The sequence below is a fragment of the Rattus norvegicus genome, chromosome 1 (assembly GCF_021556685.1).
Source record: "Rattus norvegicus strain SHRSP/BbbUtx chromosome 1, alternate assembly SHRSP_T2T, whole genome shotgun sequence".
NCBI classification, from domain to species: Eukaryota; Metazoa; Chordata; class Mammalia; order Rodentia; family Muridae; genus Rattus; species Rattus norvegicus.
Window position 1 is genome coordinate 125,288,652 of NC_141534.1, and position 25,059 is coordinate 125,313,710.

At 35.9% G+C, this 25,059-nt stretch overlaps 1 long non-coding RNA gene across 1 annotated transcript in view; it reads right to left on the reverse strand.

Moving 5' to 3' along the window:
* Window positions 1-2,076, reverse strand: part of LOC148007689 (uncharacterized) — a 41,531-nt gene extending 39,455 nt beyond the window's left edge. Inside the window, exons 1-2 of the long non-coding RNA XR_015646691.1 lie at window positions 1,266-2,076; window positions 351-416 (exon numbers count right to left, since the gene is read on the reverse strand). This is a non-coding gene — a long non-coding RNA (uncharacterized LOC148007689). The remainder of the gene's footprint in view (window positions 1-350; window positions 417-1,265) is intronic.
* Between the last annotated feature and the right edge of the window lie 22,983 nt (window positions 2,077-25,059).

A 25,059-nucleotide genomic window follows, 5' to 3' on the forward strand; every position in this document is an offset into this window, starting at 1 on the left:
TACCAATGGTGAAATAGCACTGAGACTGTTTATAGGACTAAACAACCACTTTATTGCAGTTGAGGCTTTCTTCAAAGAGTGAGGAATCAGTCCTGGAACTGCAAACATAATTAAAATGCATGCTGAGGGAACTTTTAGGTCCCAGAATAAAATCATTTGATGCTATTCTAAATGGTCAGTTTCACACACACAAATACATCTTTTATTATATCCAGTAGTTTTTGCCATTCTTAGTGTTTGTTTACATGTAATTAATGTTGCATTTAGTGTTGATCATTACACAAATGAATAGCCACCAGAAACTCCAAGTATACTCCAAATGTGTACTCATCTATTGTTCAATCACATACCTGGGCTCGCTTAGCACTGATGACTGCCTGATGCACGAGGGTCACTTTTCCTTAGAAATGTAGCCACTGGTAAGGATACAGAGAACATATTTTGAATTAAGAGAGACAATATATGACAACGTCAGAGCCAGAATTACATATATGGTGACGAATATTAATAACATTTTGGAACAAGACAAGGATGTTCATCCTTTTGCCTACTTATTATATTATTGGAGTCAATTCAAGGGAAAGAGTGAAGGAGAAAAATGTAACAAATATGGAATATCAGTGGTTAAATATGTTCATTTGAATATCATCTTATTTTATATGTAAATTTTCCTTAATTTTAAACAAGAAACCTATTGCTACTGATTGACCCCACAAAGATAACAGGATAAAAATTTAGCACAAAATAATTCAGTAAGTTTCATGTATAACAAAATTACTATTTAAGAAATCATAGAAAAACATGCCATTCACAAACCATGTAAGCACACATGCACACACACCCACACATGAACACACACACATGCAAAACGTAAAAGGGTACGCTGACAATTCAAGAAAGTAAAAATATTAAAGAAATTTCAGGATAAAATTCCTCCATGGTTATGGGATAACAGAGCTATTACATTACAAATGGCATTCTTCCAAAAGCAATTCACACATTTAATGTAATCTCCAACCAAAATTTTTCATACACAATTAAAAATGTAATTGTAATTTCATATGGGAACAAGAAGTTTCACTTTGGTCAAAAACAAACAGAAAAAGAAAAACAACAACACAGTAAAAGCCATGCATAATAGAACAGAATGGATTATCAGGATCCCAGATATCAATCACATTATCCTATACAGCTGAAGTGAAAAGTCTACACACTATATCAGAAAAGTTAATACATGAATCAATTGATTAGAAATGAGGACTTACATATAATCCCACAGTGATATCTGTTGGTTTAATAAAATTTAAAAATATTAATAAATTATTCTGATCAATGGGAATTGCTGCACATAAAAGAATGAAACTACATATTTATTAACTGCCCTCCAATACTCGACTGCAAATGTTTCAACGATTTAGCATAAGACCCGATGTCTTGAATCTAAAAGAGGACAAGTAGGTAGTAAATTTTAACTCATTGACATAAGATAGAACTTTTAGACAGGACATTTGATATCATAAGAATAGGGTAAAAATTATTAAATATATCTATAGAAATAAAGCCATTATATGTAAGTGGCATTTTAAGCATTTATATGAAACCTATTGACTAACAAGAAAGCCATTCTTGGAGAGATTTCTCTATAAAATGAGCCTGTACATTAAATATATATAAAAATTTCTAGAACTGTTTTCTATTCCATATGGAAAAATAATAAACTCACATAGACAAAACAGTCCTGAACTATAAGATAACTTCAGACAGAATCGAAAGTACTGGCCTCAAGCCATACTGCAGAGGAATAACGATAAAAACTATATGGTATTTGTACAGAAAAAGACAGGATGATCAATTTATTGGAATCAAAACTCCAGAAATAATCTTCCATATCTACGGACATTTATCGACAAAGAAACCAAAACCATATTTAAAAAACAATCTTCAACAAATGGTGATAGTCTATCTGATGACTACAGGTTGAAGAATGGAAATAGTTCCAAATTTATCACCCTGCATAAAACTTAAGTCCAACTGGATATAATAAAACAAGATGGATTAAAATATTCTTGAATGCACACATGCAGGAGACAATTTCCTAAAGAGAACACCAACGGCTCTGGTTCTAAGAGCAACTATTGATAAATTGGACCTCATGAAACTGCACAGCTTTTTTAAGGTCTAGAACACTGCTAATAAGACTAAACAAAAGACTACAGATTGGGAAAGGATCTTCACCAACCCTCCATCTGACAAAGGGCTAATATCCCAAGTTTATAAAGAACTCAAGAAGTTAAACACAAACATCCCAAACCACCCAATTAAAATATACGGAACAGAGTTAAGCACAGAATTCTCAACAGAAGATTCTCGAATTGCCTACTATTTATTGTTGAAGGTGACTGTTATTTAGGTATCCTGAATATCATGGGTGAGTTCTCAGAAGCTGTTAAAAGTTTGAGATATCAAAATAGATATATAAATGTTTTTTTCAGTATCTTTTGAGCTCTAAGAAGAGATGGGTTAAAGTAGTGAATATATCCAGTCAGTAAGAAAGACAGAAACTTTTTATTCATAAGGAAATATTACTGTGGTTATAAATAAAATACTATGTAAAATAAAATGAAAGGAACACACATTTGTATGTTTTTGTGTATTTGTGTGTGTATGTGGGTGTGTTTGTGTGTGTGTGTCTGTGTGTGTGTGTGTGTGAGAGAGAGAGAGAGAGAGAGAGAGATAGAGAGAGAGAGAAACACATTGAGAAATGCCCACATGTACACACGTACATGCACACAAAAATTTCAAGTTCATGGGTAGAAGTCTAAGCTCTACTTAAAGTAGGCATTTCTTTTTTTCCACTAAATGGATCCTAAAGATTAGGTTCAAATTTTCTGAATTGGTAGGCTGGCCCTTATCCAGCTGACTCAACTTTTTTGAGGCTTAAAAATGTTATACTTTTAATGCATAAATAAATTTTAAATTGTTTTTAATTCAGAAAATAAATACATTTTCCATTCTCTCTCTCAAAACATCCGTGTATTACTCTCCAGTCCATTCATTAAATTAATGACCTTTTCCCCATATCGAAATTACTATATGCATATATATATATATATATATATATATATATATATATTTACTCCAGCATATGTCTGTGTTTAACCTGTTCTGTCTGTATAATTTTGCATGTATATGTTTTCAGAGGTGATCATTTGTAATTGAACCCACCACCTGATGTGTTTATCTCTGATAAAAAACCACCTCTCACACTACGAATTTTTACACTTGCCTAACATACTTTTCATAGTGTTGAGCTTCATGAAGTTCTCTGGATGGGTTTGGTTGTTCAAGTGGATCATCCTTGTTAAGCATGTTTATTTGTCATACAATATATTTTGACATTGTTCTCCTCAGATAGTCCAATGTCCAATTTTCTGAGAAACCTCCAGACTGATTTCCAGAATGGTTGTACCCGTCTGCAATCCCACCAACAATGGAGGAGTATTCCTCTTTCTCCCCATCCTCGCTAGCATTTGCTATCACCTGAGTTTTTGATCTTAGCCATTCTCACTGGTGAGAGGTGAAGCAGTCCCACTCAAATCAGGGACTAGACAAGCTTGCCTAATCTCTCCCTACTTATTCAGTATAGTAATCGAAGTCCTATTCAGAGTGATCAGACAAAAAATGAGGTAAAAGGGATACAAATTGGAAAGGAAGAGGTCAAAATATTGCAGATGATAGGATAGTATACATAAGTGACCCCAAAAGTTCCACCAGAGAACTCGTAACCTGATTAAAAACTTCAGCCAAGTGGCTAGATATAAAATTAATTCAAACAAATGAGAAGCTTTCATGTGCTCAAATGATAAAAAGGCTGGGATGAAATTAGAAAAATGAGACCCTTCACAAATGTCCCAAATAACAAAATATCCCAGTGTGACTCTAACAAAGCAAGTGAAAGGTCTTTATGACAAGAACTTAAATTCTCTGAGGAAAGAAATAGATGAATTTCTCAAAAGACGGAATGATCTCCCACCCTCAGGGATGAGCAGGACTGATATAGTAAAAATGGCAATTTTGCTAAAAGCAATCTACAGGTTCAATGCAAACTTCATAAATATTCCAACTCAATTGTTCAAAGAGTTAGAAAGAACAATTTGCAAATCCATTTGGAATACAAAAAAAAAAAAAACCTAAGATAGCAAAAACTATCCTCAATAATTAAAGATCTGGGGAAATCACCATCCCTGGCCTCAGGCAGTATTACAGGGCAATATTGATAAAAACTGTATGGCATTGGTACAGAGATAGGCAGGTACATCAATGGAATAGAATTAAAGACCCAGGTCACTTGATCTATGACAAAGGACCCAAAACCATTCAGTGGAAAAAAGAACTTTTTCAAAAAATGGTGCTGGTTCAACTGGAGAGCAGCATGTGAAAGAATGCAAATCAACTCATTCTTAACATCCTGTAGAAACCTGAAGTCCAAGTAGATCAAGGACATCCACATCAAACCTGACAACCTCAAATAATAGAAGAAATAGTAGTGAAGATTCTGAAGCACATGCAGACTGGGGAAATTTTCCTGAACAAAACACCAGTGGCTTATGCTCTAGGATCGTGACTCGACAAATAGAACCTCATAAAACTGCAAAACTTCTGTAAGACAAAGGACACTGTCATTAGGACAAGATGGCAAAAAACAGATTGGGAAAAGATCTTACCAATCCTACATCAGATAAAGGGATAATATCCAAAATATACAAAGAACTCAAGTAGGTACACTACAGAGCACCAAATAACCCTGTTTTTAACATGTGGTACAGAGCTAAACAAAGAATTCTCAACTGAGGAATACTGAATAACTGACAGGCACCTAAAGAAATATTCAAAATCCTGGGACAAATGCTACAGAAAAGAACCCTGAGATCCATCTCACACCAGTCAGAATGGCTAAGATCAAAAACTCAGGTGAAAACACATGCTGGCAAAGATATGGAGAAAGAGGAACACTCCTCCATTGTTGGTGGGATTGCAAACTGGAAGAACGACTCGGGAAATCAGTTTGGAGGTTCCTCAGAAAATTGGACATTGCAATTCCTGAGGACACAATATACCTCTCCTGGACATATACCCAAATGGTGCTCCAACATACATCAAAGACACATGGTCCACTATGTTCATAGCAGCCTTATTTATAATAGCCAGAAGCTAGAAAGAATCCAGATGTCCTTCATCAAAGGACTGGATACAAAAATTGTGGTATATGTACACAATGGAATATTACTCAGCTATCAAAAACAATGACTTCATGTAATTAATATGCAAATGGGTGGAATTAGAAAATATCATCCTGAGTGAGGTAACCCAATCACAAAAAAAAAACAAAACAAAACAACAACAACAACAACAAAATAAAACACACATGGTATGCACTCACTGATATGTGGACATTAGCTCTAAATCTCGGATTACCCAAGATACAATCCACTTACAACATGAAACTCAAGAAGAAGGATGACTAAAGATTGGATGCTTCAGTCCTTCTTAATGAGGGAATAAAAATATTCATAGGAGGGGTTCTGGAAATAAAAGTAGGAGCAGAGACTGAAAGAATGGCCATTTGGAGCTTGCCCCACATATGGATCCAGCCCATATACATATATCTACCAAACCCACACAATCTTGTAGATGCCAAGAATTATATGCTGACAGAAAGTTTATATAGCTGTCTCCTGAGATGTTCTGCCAGAGCACGACAAATTCAGAGGTAAATGCTCAGAGCCCACAAATGAACTGAAAATAGTGTCCCCATTGGATAAGTTGGAGAAAGGATTGAAGGAGCTGAAGTGGTTTGCACCCCTTTAAGAACAACAATACCAATCAGTGACTACACCACCATACAAAGAGAACACATGGACGCACCCGTGGCTCTAGCTGCATATGCAGCAGAGGATGGCCTTGTTTGGCACCAATAGGTGGAGAAGTCCTAAAATAAGACAATTTTGGTCTTAGGTGTTATTTAAATTTCGGTTCAATCCATGAGTTACATTCTTACTAGAGAAGAGTCTTAGGAACTAAATGCTCCAAATTAGAATTTTATAAACAATGCTTTAATGAATTCTCATCCACTTTTTATATATGAGTGATATTGAAAGCCATTTTACAGTATGGAGAATAATTTCTCTAGGGAAAATAAATCTGTGATACACCTAAGATTGAAAATGAGAGGTCTACTTCGAGAAGCAATACTGTAGCTAAATAAAAATTAAATTTCAGACAATATCTATGTGCTTGTGAGATTCAAAAAAATTATCAGGATATTTGTAATAATTATCTCATCCTCACATGTTTTTCTTTTTACTTTTTCCAAATTTTTATTAAATTGGATATTTCTTATTTACATTTCAAATGTTATTCCATTTCCCAGTTCCCTGTCCATCAGACCCCTAACTCCCCCTCCCCTTCTCTGAATGTAGGAATACAGTAATATAGGAGTAGTCAGCAGCAGGAATCTTCTGGTTTCTGCATGTTCCAAGAACTGTACTGACCAGGTCCCACAGCTCCCTGCAACCAAACCCCTGGGGGAGAGAGCTAGACACTGAGAAATGTGGACAATCCTGAGAGCTTAGATAAGACAACTAATTCTTCCCACATTCCTGACCCTAGAGGAATGCCTAGCGCCTTCAGTACACGCTGGGCATAGGCACCTAGGAGCAGTCAAAGGGAGATATAGAGACAAAGTTTGGAGCAGATACTGATGAAATGGCCATTCGGAGCCGGCTCCACCTGGGGATTCAGGCCATATACATATAGCTACCAAATCCACACAGTATTGCTTATGCCAAGAAGTGCATGCTGAGAGGAGCCAGCTATAGCTATATTCTGTAATGCTCTGAAAGAGCATGGCGAATTCAGAGACAATTTCTTGCAGCTAACCATTGAAATGCGATTAGGGTCCCCATTGGAGGAGATAGAGAAAGGAATGAAAAAGCTTAAGGGTGTTGCAACCCCATAAGAACAATACCAACCAACCAGAGCTCCCAAAGAGTAATTTACCATCAGAAGAGTACTCATGGACAGACCCATGTCTCCACTTGCCTATGTAGCAGAGGATGCTTTTGTTGGGGACCAAAGGGTGGAGAATTCCTTGGTTCCGCCAGGGCTGGACCCACAGTGTAGGGGAATGTCACGGCAGGGCAGTGAGAATGGGTGGATGGTTTGGTGGGGAACACCCTCATAGAAGAATGGGCTAAGATAAGGGATAGGGGGGTGGTTATATCCAGGAAACCTCGAAAGGGAATAACAATTGAAGTGTAAATAAAAAATATTCAAGAAAATAAATAAATAAATAAAATGAAACTTGAGAACCATTAGACTGTCGTGTTTTATGTGTGCATAAAATCAACTGCTCATAGAATTGTGCTTTCTTTCTGGACTTTGAATTCTTATCTACTGGTCAAAATGTATAATAATTATGTACATACATTCTGTAATATATAAAATATGTGTTTGATACTTTATATGTGCAATTTATTCTGGATTTTTTCTCAACTTTACTCAAGTTGAGTTTTCTGTAATTAGAGAACATCAGTTGAACTGTGTCTACCGGGTAACCTGATTAAAAATCTGTAGGTCATTTTCATAATTTATGATTAATATGAGAGGACCCAGCCCCTTTTGTGTGGCCCTATACCTGGTTAGGCTTTATTGGTGTGTATAAGGAATCATTCTGAACTACCCACAGGGAGCAAACTGGTAACCAGTAGCATGGCTTCTGCCTAAGTCCCTGCTTCCATTCCCTGCCTTGAGTTAATGTCTTGTCTTCACTCCGTGATAGTGTGTGACTTCAAACTTTTAAGATAAAATAAACACTTTTATACCCCAAGGAAAATATTTCTTTTACTACTGTACTAAGTATCATTTGTGACAATTCTGCAATCTAAATGTTAGACTTATATGAAATCAAGATTACAGAGAGTTTTGTGGATACTTTCAGAAAAACAAAGAATTACACCTGACGTAATGAATCAGAGAGTGAAGAGTAAAACTATATGTCTTAATAAATACAAATGTCATTGAAAAACAAAGATTACTTCTGTTGGATTTATTGCTCACAGTAACCAAAAAAGCATATAAAAATAATAGGCTAGTAGAATTTTTTCCTCTTCCTCTTAAAAATATGATGACATTGTGAAGCTTTCACATATTTCATCTGCTGGACATAAAAAAAATCAAGCTTTAACTAACTAGAAAATTATTTCTGTTAGCTATATTGAATACTAATATAGAGTACTATTCAATTGCTAGCAAAACATGATGATTTGTAGCTATTGCAGGACATTGCAATCTACAATAATAACATGTGAGGCAAAATGTACCGATGGTGAAATAGCACTGAGACTGTTTATAGGCCTAAACAACCACTTTATTTCAGTTGAGTCTTTCTTCAAAGAGTGAGGAATTAGTCCTGGAACTGCAAACATAATTAAAATGCATGCTGAGGGAACTTTTAGGTCCCAGAATAAAATCATTTGATGCTATTCTAAATGGTCAGTTTCACACACAGACAAGTACATTTTATCCAGTAGTTTTTGCCATTCTTAGTGTTTGTTTACATGTAATTAATGTTGCATTTAGTGTTGACCATTACACAAATGAATTAACCACCAGAAACTCCAAGTACACTCCTAATGTGTACTCATCTATTGTTCAGTCACATACCTGGGCTCGCTTAGCACTGATAACTGCCTGATGATCAAGGGTCACTTTTCCTTAGAAATGCAGCCACTGGTAAGGATACAGAGAACATATTTTGAATTAAGAGAGACAATACGTGACAACGTCAGAGCCAGAATTACATATATTGTAACAAATATTAATGACATTTTGGAAGAAAACAAGAATGTTCATTCTTTTGCCTACTTATTATATTAGGAGTCAATTCAAGGGAAAAAGTGAAAGAGAAAAATGCAACAAAAATGGAATATCAATGGTTAAATATGTTCATTTGAATATCATCTTATATTATATGTAAATTTTCCTTAATTTTAAACAAGAAACCTACTGCTACTGATGGACCCCACAAAGGTGACAGGATAAAAAATTAGCACAAATGAATTCAGTAAGTTTCATGTATAAAAAAAATTACTATTTAAGAAATCATAGAAAAACATGCCATTCACAAACCATGCAAGCACACATGCACACACACCCACACATGAATACACACACATCCAAAACGTAAAACGGTACGCTGACAATTTAAGAAAGTAAAAATATTAAAGAAATTTCAGGATAAAATTCCTCCATGGTTATGAGATAACAGAGCTATTACATTACAAATTGCATTCTTCCAAAAACAGTTCACACATTTAATGTAATCTCCAACCAAAATTTTTCATACACAATTAAAAATGTCATTGTAATTTCATATGGGAACAAGAAGTTTCACTTTTGCCAAAAACAAACAGAAAAAGAAAAACAACAACAACAACAACAACACAGTAAGAGCCATTCATAATAGAACAGAATGCAAATCAACTCATTCTTAACATCCTGTACAAACCTGAAGTCCAAGTAGATCAAGGACATCCACATCAAACCTGACAACCTCAAATAATAGAAGAAATAGTAGTGAAGATTCTCAAGCACATGCAGACTGGGGAAATTTTCCTGAACAAAACACCAGTGGCTTATGCTCTAAGATCGTGACTCGACAAATAGAAACTCATAAAACTGCAAAACTTCTGTAAGACAAAGGACACTGTCATTAGGACAAGATGGCAAAAAACAGATTGGGAAAAGATCTTACCAATCCTACATCAGATAAAGGGATAATATCCAAAATATACAAAGAACTCAAGTAGGTACACTACAGAGCACCAAATAACCCTGTTTTTAATGTCCTTCAACAAAGGAATGGATACAGAAATTATGGTATATGTACACAATGGAATATTACTCAGCTATCAAAAACAATGACTTCATGTAATTAAAATGCAAATGGGTGGAATTAGAAAATATCATCCTGAATGAGGTAACCCAGTCACAAAAAAACCCAAAACAACAACAACAAAAACAACAACAATAACAACAACAACAACAACAACAACAACAAAATAAAACACACATGGTATGCACTCACTGATATGTGGACATTAGTTCTAAATCTCGGATTACCCAAGATAAAATCCACTTACAACATGAAATTCAAGAAGAAGGATGACTAAAGATTGGATGCTTCAGTCCTTCTTAATGAGGGAATAAAAATATTCATAGGAGGAGTTATGGAAATAAAAGTAGGAGCAGAGACTGAAAGAATGGCCATTCCGAGATTGCCCCACATATGGATCCAGCCCATATACATACATCTACCTAACCCACACAATATTGTTGATGCCAAGAATTATATGCTGACAGAAAGTTTATATAGCTGTCTCCTGAGATGTTCTGCCAGAGCATGACAAATTCAGAGGCAAGTGCTCAGAGCCCACAATCGAACTGAAAATAGGGTCCCCATTGGATAAGTTGGAGAAAGGATTGAAGGAGCTGAAGTGGTTTGCACCCCTTTAAGAACAACAATACCAATCAGTGACTAAACCACCATACAAACCCGTGGACACACCCGTGGCTCTAGCTGCATATGTAGCAGAGGATGGCCTTGTTTGGCACCAATAAGTGGAGAAGTCCTTTGTCCTGCTATGTCTGTAATATTTGGTGTAGATGAATATCATGGTTGGGAAGTTAGAATGGATGGGTGCTTTGGTGGGGGAAAAATCTCATAAAAGAGGGAGGGGTATGTGTTAGGGGGTTTATGGATGGGAAACCAGAAAAGGGGATGACATTTGAATGTAAATAAAGTATGTTCAATCAAAAAAGCTGTAAGGGGAAAAATTATGCCAATTTCAAAGACAGTTAATTTAGAACAATATTTTATTGTTTGCTACTGTATATAAGTGTTTGAATAATTTTCTATGGAGAACATGTCTGAAGCAGACTGGAGACTGAGTCCTCAGCTCCACTCTGACTTGCATCACAGATCATGGGAAGCAGACACATAGGTGATGTTAATTGAACACAGTTTCTCTGAATGAGTTGTTAGCAAGTTTATCTGTTGAGAAATCCTTTTGGGTAAAGGGAGGTATTTTAATAAAGAATGGAAAATATTAATAGTCAAATGGCCTTTTTTTAAGTGTAACAAAAGTTTGGGAAGCTGCTATCACATTCAGAGTATATTGGAGAGTAAAATTGTCTCCACAGGTTGAGTATTGACTGCAACAGCCTATAAACACTGATAAAACCAAAATGTCTTCAAAAGAAGACTATGCTGAAGTTTCTTTTTATATCATAAAAAAAAACTGCTTTACTGACAGCCTAAAAAGAATAATATTAAAAGACAAAAAGGGAAATGTTGCTTAAAGTAAGAGAGACCACGCCCCATACACTGTGATTGACACAATACTTGATGACAAATTATATGGCACGGAAGCAAGTATCACCTATATAACGTTGTCTTGTACTTCTGTGTGTGTGTGTGTGTGTGTGTGTGTGTGTGTGTGTGTATGCAGATATATTTAAGAAATTCAGAATTACAGCATATTCTGTTAAAGAATCACATCTAAATTTACGTATAATAATTTTTAAAAAGCCTACGAATTTGCTGAAAATTCCATGAAAATTTTTCATTTTAAAACTATGCTTACTGAATGGTGACTTCTGTAATCCCTGATTTAATTCTGAATCGTTCACTTCCTTCTTTTAGCCGCATTCCAAGATTAACGGGAAAAATACAAAGGCGAGACTTGTATTATCAGTAATAATTGCGAAGACAAGATTCAATCAAAGAAATCCTGAATGTAACAAAACGGAAAACAAACCACTTTCCAGTGTTCCCACAACCACAGGAATTGAATGAAGTGGCTGTCACTTCTTGGCTCCAAGGGAAGTTGAAAACCGAAAGGACTTCTGGTCCTTGTAGTTTCACAATATTTTCTCTTGCCACAAGCCAGGGTCTGAGAGGGAGGGACAACACTCTGCGCAGCGCTTTTATGACTCATTTGCTGTAGACCTTCTATTTACTGGATCAGTTTGCTGCAATCGGATACATGCTGTTGTTGAGGATACAGAAAGGAAAAGGACTTTCTCAGCTTTAAGCTGGTTTTATATCAGTCGGATTTTCTAGACAGCATCTTTTACGAATAGCTGTGGTTCTAAATCAACTCATCAGAATAATTTACGAATGAGATTTAAAAATAATTTTTAACAAGGAAATATACTTTCAATCCTAATGCATATGTTCAATTACTTCATCCAGAAGAAATTAAATCGCTGATGGTTTCTTCGGCCAGTCTTGATAAGCAGTTTTGTCTTACCGTAACTTTTCATGCTAACTTATGGTGTTTGGTTGACACATCCTTGTGTAACCTCTCTCACCCTCTCCCTTCCCCTTTCCCTATCCCCTTTCCCTCTCCTCCCCCTCTCTCTTTTGAACATAATGGGAAAAGGAGTGGATCTGGGTGAGAGGAGAGATAATGGGGAGAGCTGCATGGAATTGGTGGAGGGAATGGAGATGTCATGAATGAGAGAAGAATAACAGGAGAATAACGATAGAAAATCATGAATGTAAGACAATAGAAATTGAATATAACTAATACTGAAGAACAAGATTTAAAATTTTGGGTTAAGGCCACACTTTATGTAAGTATATTTCGAAGGAAAAGGACACTTTAGAAATAGAATTATGGGGGCTGGAGAAATGGCTCAGTGGTTAAGAGCACTGAATGCTCTTACAGAGGTCCTGAGTTCAAATCGCAGTAAAAATCTGGTGGCTCACAACCAACTGTAATGGAATCTGACACCCTCTCTGGTGTGTCTGAAGACAGCTACAGTGTACTATCAGTAATAATTGCAAAGACAATAATATAATATTTATAATAAATAAATAAATGTTTTTTAAAAATAGAATTATGTTTACTCTAGGAAAGGCTGATCTTCTCAGCGGTTGGTACAAATTACGAAGAAGAGTTTAACATGAAAAAACAAATAAATAGACCTTTTTAAGTGGTGGTACACAGTGTTACATCCATGTTGCAGGACCTCAAAAGATATTTTGTAAATACATAAGCATCTTAATTATGAGCTCTAGATCAATGTCACCGATGGTCCTGTCACAGCATGTCATACTGAAAGCCCTCCGAATAGGGTTTCAGGGTTTTTATTACGGTTACAGCAAATTTTTGGAATTTGTGTAAGGTTCATCAGGTTAATATTTTAACAATGGCATTTTGGGATACACTGTAGTAACCGCACACAGGGAAAGAACTACCAGATGAACAGAATGGCTAAGTTACCTGTTCTCTGCAGGATGTCATAAGGTAAATGTATAATCTGTTATTTTGCCCTGACTGGCTGGCTGTTGCTAAATGGGGTGGATTCCCATAGAATGTTTGCTCAGCTAGACTTTTGTGATTTTCTTCCTAGAGTTGGAGTTTAGCCCCTAGTCTCTCATAAAATAGGGTTGCTTCAAAAACAGATTTGATTGGGCTTTACAACAGGTTGATGATTTTGATTAGAATCATTCTAAGAGTGATTAAAGAGTGTTTGATTCAAGGGGTAAGAATTTTATTCCACATGCAAAACAAACCTAGGGGAATATGGGACAATCCTCATGCTGACTTCTGAGTATCACCTACATGCAAAAGCAAACAGGGACTACCTGCTGACTCAACTGATTATGATCAGGTGGAAGATATTCCCTCGCCGCCACCCCTCATTTCCGAGATATTTTCTCTGCCCTAATGAAAAATAGCCCATTTCCTGTGTCAATGCAGAAGTGGTAATTGCCATAACTAAGGGAGTTGCCTCCCATTACTATTGCCAGAAGCACAGCCCGCTCCTTGGTGGCTGAAGAAAGAAAATGTGGCACTTCTCACAGTGAAGGAGTATTTTAAAGAATGGCCAGCTTCGACATTTCAACTAATAAAGCCATGTTTTTATACTAATTTTATTGAAACTAAAATGATAAGTATGTAGAAGAAAATACAACTATACAGAATGAAATATAAATATCAAACACACAATGGTATAATAAATGAATTTCCCTTTTAAATCTGCGTTTTGAATGTGTTAATGGCAAATATTCCCCTCCATCCATTTTTAAAGTCAGTCAGCATCACAGGATTTTCACTGATTTTGAATTCTCATTTACCTGTTATGTTAATTTATATATAGTGTGATATGTTACCTAACAGTGTCCTGCACTATTCTTCTTGTGTCTCTGAAGGAGAACATACCTCAGATGGCCCCTGCACTAATCAGGTATAGGATTTGGCTTTGAGATGACTGTTAAATCCTTTAAAAACAGCACTGTCATTTCATATCCTTGGGTCCCTCTGCATTGTACTAAGAACTTTTGTAAGTGTTTCCATCAATCTTTCTGGTCTCTCAAAATCTACATGGCACAGTGAGCACAGAGGTAATCACTATTCAGTCATCACTTGTCTTGTAGATTTAAGGGTAAGAATGAAATCTGTGTCTGAGATCTAGGAAGAACACAAAAGTTTCTTTCCCTTTAGAACACATTTTAATGCACTTGAATTTGCAGTAGGCTGATTGAATTCCCTATAATATTTTAATGTCTCCTATCAAGAATCTGTCCATCCTGCCAAGCCTGGAACCTCCAGGTTAGGAAAATGTCAGAGCCAGGACATGGGAAGGATGTGCTTGGGGTGTAGAACAACCTTTTAGAAGAAGGAAGAACAGATGGGATAGGGGGCTTATGGATGGAAAACCAGGAAAGGGAATCACATTTGAAATGTAAATATAAAATATCCAAATAAAAGATCTCCCATGAAGCTTCGAACATTATACTTTCTCATCCCTTACTTATGAACTAGACATTTCTTAAATTTATTGGCAAAGGTGTATTCATTGTGTGGCTGGCCTCTTTTATAATGATTAAAAATCAAAACTATATATTTACACACACACACACAGAGAGACAGAGAGAGAGAGAGAGAGAGAGAGAGAGAGAGAGAGAAAGAGAGAGACAGAGAGAGAGAGAGAGATTGCTTATTGTCTTCCTCTGAAGTATGTCTCAAAGGTTTTAGGTGCCTTATTAGCTCTGGTTTCTTTCTGTATACTAATCCTTACACAGTTCTCTGTATCTCTAATTTCAAAGCTTTACCACAATATCCATTATCAAATAAAATATCTTCCTCTTATGACTCATAATTGTCCTTTCAAATGATTGTTTTATTGAAAGAAAAATTCAACATTTTTAGTAATCAGGAATATGCATATTCAAACCATATAAAGATTTTATCTTCCACTAATAAGTATGGCCAAGATCAATGAAATAAATGACCACACAATGTAGAAAGGGTGAAGCATAATAAGAATCCTTATCCACTGCTAGTTAAAACACACAGTTGTATTTCTTTTTTGGAAGTCGGTGTGATTTTGCACTTCGGACCCTGGGAATATTGTACTCCAGATTTTTTCATATCATTCATATCAGTAAGAAAAAGGATACAGCCTAGCCGTCGACGAATAGGGCTATGGTTAATGAAAATATCGGACAAAACACAATGGAATATTATTAAACTGTTAAAAAAACAATAGAACTCATAGTAAAGGAAGGATAAAAATCTCATCCTGAGTTACCCGTATCCCACCAAACATCTCAGACAATGCCTAAGAACATGATTGTCCTATGCACAATGTTGATGGCTCTATTTCAAAAGATGATCCTGCATTTCTGTTGAACATAAAGAAAAAAAAGCAGGTGCCTAACTAAAGCCATTATCTACTGAATAGTGTCCGTGGTACTGAAAAGTATTCTGCATGGTACATGAAGGAAAATTTAAACACCAACTCAACTCTGCATTCTTTGACCTACAACAGTCAGCTGCCTACATGATACTCTGCTGCAAGAGTGGCACCTGCTTGGGAAAAAGCTACTACTATTATCTGATGATCTAAGGTCTACTCACTGAGAGAGAACACATTTCTAACATTTCTTCCATGGCAAAATACCTGAGAATAGTGCGAAAAGAATATACCAATGCCTGCTTACACTATGTATCAATAAAAGAATTTATAATAACACTGTTATATCCATCATAAAGTGTATTACTTCACCTTCACTATAGAAGCTAAAATATACTGTTTATGGTGTCAGAAACAGAGACCCATATCCTTACAGTGTGCAGTATGGACGACCTTGGTTAATTCTGTCATAAATCACATATTGCCATCCAAATTCCCCTTCATGGCTCAGCAAAATTTTTAGAAGCCATTGTAAAAAGTTACTAAGGCCAGTGATGTTGGGAGGGTCCATAGGTCAGTCCATACACTGAGAGCAGGAATGGCATGTGATTTCCCACCTTTCATCAAGTAGCTATCTCTATTTGACAAATTCTCCAAATGGAAAAACTAGTGTACCCCAGTGGTACCCTACTGAGTCCAGAATCCACACAGAAGATCAAGTCTTATTCCATGCAGTAGAGAGACAACAAATGTGACTCAACATTAATATCTTGAGTTATTGTTTGACGCACAATATACTGTATTTTTAAACATACTAATAATTTTTTGTGGGCATATGTCTCTCTGTGTCTTTGTGCTTCTTTATTGTGATTTTTTTCTTATTACTAGGGTTGCTAGTTGTGTTTTATTTTGTATAGCTTTTTTTAATTTGGTTGTATATTTTCTAAGGAGAGAGAGAGAGAGAGAGAGAGAGAGAGAGAGAGAGAGAGAGAGAACATTAGGATTAGGTGGTTCTGCAGGTGGTAAGAATAAGTTAGGGGAATAAAGGGTATGACAAAATTAGAATATATTGTGTGAAAAAATCTATTTTCAAAAATTAGTAATTCAAAGAAAATATAGATGTTATGGTCATCCTTCTTAAGACATTAAAATTAAATCAAAGTACTCATGGGAGATTGCATTTATTTCATTGGTCAGAGGAGGAGAATATATGGAAATCAATTCCCTAATACTTAATGATGCTTCATGTATGGAACTCTGATGATTTCTATTTTTTTTTTGGCCCAGGTTGTGGCACCTCAAATCAGTAGCCTTCCTCTATGGAAAATACAAACATAGTGAGAAAGATATTAGGGAAACAACACCCCTTATATTAGCCATGAGTAAAGTATAATATATTGGTGTGACTCTAACCGGCAAGTGAAAGGTGTGTATGACAAGAATTTCAAATCTCTGAAGCAAGAACGCAAAAAAGACATCAGAAAATTGTAAGACTTTCCATGATCATGTATCAGTAGGATTAACATAATAAAAATGTCCATTTTACCAAAAGCAATATACAGTTCCAGTGCAATTCCCCATCAAAACTCCAACTCAGTTCATCACAAAGATAGAAAGTCCAAATCTCAACTTCATCTGGAATAAGAAAAAAACAACGAATAGTGAAAATTATTATCAACAATTACGGAATTTCTGCGAGAGTCACCATCCCTCACCTCGAGCTGTGCTACAAAGCAATAGTGATAAAAACTGCAGGATATTGATACACAGACAGACAGGTAGATGAACACAATAGAATTGAAGACCCAGAAATGAACCCACACATGCATATTCACTGATCTTTGACAAAGAAGTCCAAAGAGTGCAATCCAAAAATTAAGCATTTTCAAAATTGGAAGTGGCCTAACTCAAAGTCTGCAAGTACAAGAATGGATATTGAACTATTTTTATCTTCTTGTACAATTCTCAAGTCCTAGTGGATAAAGAACCTCCACATAAAACCAGATACAGTGAATCTGATAGAAGAAAAAAATGGGACAGAGTCTTGAACACATTGGCACAGGGAAAAATACCTGAACAGAACACCAGTGGCTCATGCTTTGAAGTCAAAAATTGACAAATGGGACCCCTCTAAAGTGAAAATGTTTTGTAAGGCAAAGTACACTGTTTAAAGGACAAAATAGCAATGTACCAATCCTATATCTGATACAGAGCTATCGTCCAAAATATACAATGAACTCTAATATGTTAGACACCAGAGAATCAAATAACCCAATTTAAAAAAAATGGGGTACAGAGCTAAATGGTTAATTCTTAACTGAGGAATATTGAATGACTGAGAAATACCTAAAGAACTGTTCAACATACCTAGTACTCAGAAAAAAGGAAATCAGAACAACCCTCAGATTCTAGCTCACACCCATTAGAAGGAAAAGATCAAAAACTAACTTGACAGTAGATGCTGACGAAGATGTGGAGAAAGATGAATACTACTCCATTGTTGGTGGGACGACAAGCTGGTAAAACTACTCTGGAAATTAGTCTTGTGGTTCCTCAGAAAATTGGAAATATTTTTACCTGAAGATCACTATCGATTAAAAGATGCTCCAACATATAACAAAAACATGTGTTCTCTTATATTAATAGCAGCCTTATTATAATATACAGGAGCTGGGATTAACATAGATGTCCCTCAACAGATGAATGGATACAGGAAATTTGGTTCCTTTACACGATAGAATATTACTCAGCTAATAAAAAAGACTTCACAAATTTTGAAGGCGAGTGTGTGGAACTAGAAAATATCCTCCTGAGTATGATAACCCAGATTCCAAATGACAGTCCTGGTATGTACTCACTGATAAGTGGATATTAACCCTAAAACTCAGAACTCCCATGACTCATAGACTCTATGAAGTTTACCAAGGAATTTCAAAGGTTTGATGCTTCGATTCCATTTAGAAATGGGGAGAAAATAATCATTGGAGGCAGAGGCAAAGAGGGACCTGGGTGGGGGAGGTGATGGGGTGATAAAGGCATGGGAGAGTTAGTCATGATAAGAGACTGGTGAGAAGTCCAGAGTGCTTGAAAATGAATAAAAATACGTGGCAGGGATGAGCTGTGGAGTGAACTAGAATGTCCTAGATCCCATGGACGAAAGAAACTCCCAGGTCCCAAGGTGGATGATATTAGCCAAGATAGCCAACAGCAGGGAGATAGTACTTGAAGAGACCAACTTTCATAGATTGACATGGCCCCCAGTTGAGGGATAGGGCCATCTACCCATTTCACATTCTTCAACCCACAAAGGTTTATGTATAAAGTAAGTGCATGGTCAAAAAAATGCATCAGAGAATGAAGGAAAGACCATCTAGTTTCCGCCTCACTTTGACAACCATCCAGTTGTGGACCTCAAACCCTAATACTATTGCTGCCAAGAAGTGCTTGCAGATAGGAGCCTTGTATAAATATGCTTTTAGAGGCTCTGCCAGCACCTAAGACTGATGCAGATCCTCAAGGCCAGAAAAGAGACTGATCCCAGAGAACCCAATGGAAGAATAAAGGGAAGGACTGAAACAGCTGAAGGGGATTTTAATCCCATAGGCGGAACAATTATATCAACGAACCATATCCTTCAGATGCCCCAAGGACAACCGCCAATCAAAGAGTATGATGGTTGAGTCCATGGCTCCAGCTACATGTGTAGCAGAGGAGTGCCTAATTTAGCATCAATGGGAGGGCAGGCTCTTGGGCTGGTGGAGGCTTGTTGCCCCAGAGAAGGAAGATGCTAAAGGGGTGAGGCATGAGTGGATGGTTGGATAGGGAAGCACCATCTTAGAGGCAAAGGGAGGAAGGATAGTTTGAGGAGCTTGTAGATTGGAGTCTGGGAGGGGAGATAGCTTTTGGAATGTAAACACCTAAAATAATTAATAATATAAAAGAAAATGGAAGTCAAAGAATCCCAGAAAGCATGTATCAACAATTGCACATGTTTTCAATTGACACTGCAAACTTCATGGTAAGACCATTCTATTTTAGAGACTATAGATTCCATTTGCTTCACATAGGAAATCAAACTTAAGCTATCCAGGAACCTTTCCCTGATGGTTATTTTTTAATAGTGCTAGAATATGCTTCTTTGCATTTTCTAAGTACGGGGGGAAACTCATAATTTTCTTATTCATTGATAAACCTTATATACTACATTAATGACCTGCCATGTTCAATGCATTCATAGTGTAACTATGGTAAGACTACTTATTCAAGTAACCAACCATATTCTTGATTAGAATCAATGCCTTTTCTGCAGGAGAGAATTCCAGTATGGTACTCCAAACATTGACAACAAACATGCCTGAGGAAATTCAGGATCCTAGCAGAGAATATATTAATAATATTTTTTAAATGGTCATTTTGTCAAATTCCCTTTTAAATATTTCTGTTAATTTCCATAGTTACATGCTGGTTATTCTTTGAGTAGTTAAGACTCTTATTATAAGGGGTTGGGGATTTAGCTCAGTGGTAGAGCGCTTTCCTAGGAAGCACAAGGCCCCGGGTTCGGTCCCCAGCTCCGAAAAACAGAACCAAAAAAAAAAAAAAAGACTCTTATTATAGTTGTTTTTGATTAGCAGAAGGATGAATAAGTACTTAAAATACTGATAATAAGGAACCTTCATTTTTTAGCCACATTTGGGACAACTAAAACAACCTGCCCTGGCATCAAGCAATATTAAAGAAAAAGTTACAGAAATTATATAACACTAGAGGATTAGAGAAATACTGTGAAATAGCATTGCTGCTGCATACATGAACTCCAATGGTTACAGTTAAATGTGCACCCCTCACAAGACCACGGACAAAGTCAAGGATGGAGGATGATGGTTCTCTCCGTACTCCAACTGTACATGTAGACATTTCTATTGGAGTAAATGTTTCATAGGGTAGCAAGTGAGTTGTTTCCTTAGAAATGTGGTCACTGGTCAGGATAAAAATAAATTATTCCAGCATTAAGTCAACAAAAAACAAACTAAAAGCTAGCATCCTGGTAAATGAAGAAGCTCAAAACATTTTCGTTAAAATCAGAAACAAAACCAGGAACAAAACAAAACAAAAACACTTCTTGTCTTATTCTGAACAATATTAGGAATCTTAGGGAAGCATCAGGAATGAAAGACATAAAAGCAGTAGGAGTAGGAAAAGAAGAAGTCAATTTGTGATAGGATTTATAAGTAAAAGTTGCTAAATATTTGAAAATGCATAATGATAGTAATAACATTCAGTAAAGATCTAGGATCAAAATTAATGAAAAATCACGTTTCTGTAATAAATATCTTAAGAAACAAATAATACACCCAATGTCATATACAATACATATAAAGTATAACTTTATATACAACATTGTTAAATATATATAAATATATACATATATGAGCAACATGATATCTATATTATACCTGTAGAAAATTTGAAAAGTTACAATGAAAATAAGGTATACGCATAGCAAATTTATGAAAATTAAAACAGAAAACAGAGCTTGACATGCCTCTTATGGCCAGGGATTGTCAGGGCTATTCTCATGAAAATTGCTATTCTAACAAAAGCAATTCACCTGTTCAATGTAGTAATCAGTAATATTCATGCAAATTAAAAAACATTGTTTTTATCTTATACAGAAAACAAAAAGACATTTATTGCAGAAGAAAAATGAATTTTAAAAGAGTTGTAGGAGATATCATGTCAGATTTAAGTATATGCTACATAATTAACATAACAAAGGTTTATGGTATTGTATTACTATGCTATAGCTATATTATTTAAACAAGTATCTTCAGAAGCTAAAACCTCAAGACCGCTCAGAGTGCTATTTGCATGGGCCACCACAGGTTTGTACTTTGGATATACATTATAAATCTTGAATCCAAACAACATTTTGAGAAAGAAAACAAAATACAATGACATAAAGCAAAGGACATGCCTCTGTGGACCTCCCTGTTCAAGAGTTTATAACAGTCTGCACTGGGTCTTCTGTTCATATCTTATAACACTCATCTTAGTGTTTTTATGGGATTCTTAAGTGAGTTAATAAGTGGGTTTCTGATCCTTGTGCACACTCCTGTGGTGCTTTTTATTCTGTTGCATTGCCTTGTCAACATTCAATATCATGATTTTTGTTTATCTTACTGTATTTCATTTTGTTATGTTTGGTTGTTGTAATTTGGATGTGCGTTTCTAAAGAAAGACTGAAATGAATTAGATATAGAAGAGAAGGGAGGTTGGAAGGAACTGGGAGGAGTATAAAAAAGGGAATCCATAAATATTGTCGATGGCATTTATATTAATTTTCAATAAAAATATAAAATACAATACCATTTTTGATGAAAAATACCTAAAAAACCTGCAAACAAACAAACAAGCAAATAAAACAAAAAGAAAAGACAAACCGTTGTTGATTTTTCTGATGACGAATTGCCAAAACAAGAAATTAGCATGCTATTTTGCATAACAAATCAGGGGAAAGATCAAAATAAAAACGATTACATATCCAAGGAAACTTATTCCTAATTCACAAGTTTATTGTGGGATATGGGCAACATTACAAAATTAAAAGATATATTAATAAAGTCAATAAAAACTGTATATATTCAAAGTAAATTACCTTATTAGATCTCAGAAAATAAAAGTTTATTATTATTATTACCACTAGTATATATATTTATATAAACATATATACATATACATATTTATACATATGTGTGTGTGTCTGTGTTATGTGAAAGATAATCCACATTTCCATATTTTGGCACTCCAGATACCTGAATTCACTCTCTGACACTCTCTCTTAAACCGACTTGGAAACCCCTTTTCTTTCTTATAACTATCATAGTGTCAGAACTCATACTACTGTGGTTTTCCTTTGATGATAAACTGGATATTAATCCTCAAGTGATTTTACCAGGTCATATCCTCCAGGGCATGGCAGAACCTAATTTATTCCTTTGTGAATATTATTTTTATGCAGCATCTGTATACCAACCAAATATTCCTCTTTTTCAATCTGACTGTCATTACTCACACGCAACAATAGTGTACAATATTGTCAATTATATGAAATATTTAGGTTCAACCTGTATGAGAACTGAAATAAAGCAGCAGGGCAGATTTAAAGCTCAAAAGTAGGTGCACTAAAGCCAACACAACACAGGACAGGAAAAAGGAATCAAGGTCCAGATGTAACTGCTTTCTGAACTGATCATTCAAAGACTTGATATCTATAGAACATTTTTCTAAATGCAACATATTTGCAGTACTTAATGTGCAAAAATCATGTCTACCTAAAAAGAAACAAGAGATCAAACTGGGAGCTGACCTGGATTGCTGCCCTGCTTTGCTGATGATTCCTATGGTGGATGCAACAGGCAACTTTGACTGCCTTTTCTCTGAGCAGAATTTGCTTCACTGCCTTGATTAATCATAGTCCCAAACCTTAGTCTCTCCTAGTGAACCAGAACAATCCTCCAATCGCACATGTGAACATGTTTTCGGGCTCCAAGAATTCAAAATCTTTTCTAACCCTAAGAAATAAGCAGGCAACGATGAGATTTAACCTTTCTATTGCAAGTATTGAAGAGAAGGATCTTCTCAAGCTCCTTTAAAAGGCAGTCAGGAATATATTCAAGTATTTCCGGGGCAATGGGGACTATGTACTACTGATTTATATTCACCTTTAGATCTCTATACAAAGGAAAGAAAGAGTGCTTAGAAAAAATTTAACCCAAACTAGGGAATGTACAAAAGCTCTCTATACTTGTAGTACTATGATGAGAAATCACTAAGGAATAAAAGATTCTCCCTTAACAACATTCTGCATTATTCATGTTTTACTTTCTTAGGTATATTTTTCAAATTTCCTATATGTTCATGTAAATGAAAATCTTACCATGAACATAATATTTGTTGTTTAATAAAAGAATCGGTTTATCTTTCAGTGATGAAGTTTGTTTCCCTCATGTTTTAAAAAATGTTGCTATGATACACTTTTTATTTAGTTTTTTTTTTTTGCTTATTTTTAAAACAGAGTATTAGAATTTGCTGGACTTGTGCCACACTTTTCAGACAAGACACGCTTTGAACTCTGAGATCGAGAGTTTCTGCTTCTTAAATACTAGAAGGAAAGTCATGTGCCAACATGGTTACCTAGGTTGTTCATGATGATGATGATGATGATGATGATGATGAGGAGGAGGAGGAGGAGGAGGAGGAGGAGGAGGAGGAGGATGATGATGCTTTCAATCACTACATTTATTTTAGCCACATAGATACCGGACATTGTGAATTAGATGATTAAGGAGTCATGTTCCAAAATCAGGGTTCCCTGGAGCATCTTAAGATTACCATTTTCCCCTTTAGCTCTGAGGACTCGTTTCCCTGAATGATGTTGTCGAAGACTCTCTCCAGGTCTCTGGATACTGGTGAAATTGTAATAAATAAGAAAAATGTAATTGTGTGAGTGGCATTTTTTAAGGGAACAGAGAACATCAAGGCTAGATTGACACTTAGACCCTGGCAAAGTAGTAGGCCCACAGTGCCATGGAAGCTGCAGTTCTTCATAAAGCGACACCCGACAGTGGACTTTGGAGATAGCAGTGTTAGTGGGTCCACTAATACATCCCAACTCTGCAACTTATACAAGGGATTCTTAATCATTTTTTATGATGCTGAATACCTTGTTCTCTACAGTCCAAGAAATTTAGACATCCACACTGTGTCTCAAAAGTAGGCCTCCTTGTTCACCCTTGGGAAATTCCCAGGTTTCCCTTTCACTTTAGTTTTATTCATTTATGTATATTTCTCTCTGTCTCTCTCATTCTCTGCATCTCTGTCTCTCACTCAGCTTCTGTCTTTGTGTGTTCTTTTCTCTCTGCCTCTGTCTGTATCAGTCTCTCTCTCTCTCTCTCTCTCTCTCTCTCTCTCTCTCTCTGTGTGTGTGTGTGTGTGTGTGTGTGTGTGTGTGTGTGTGTTCGTGTGCCTGAACATAGTGTTGATGTATGTAGGTGCCAAAGACTGTGTATGACTTCAGATCAGCAGTTTCATGTAATTTTGACATTCCCGACATAAATGATTGGAAATCATGCAGAGCAATCCTTGTTTTATAAGCAGAACCATCACTCAGGCTCTTCTATGAACATTCAAATCTTGGTGATATAAATGCCTGCTGAATATGAGAATGAAAGTACGAACAAAATGTAGAATGGCTTCTGATTTTAAATGTACATACAAAATTATTTTCCA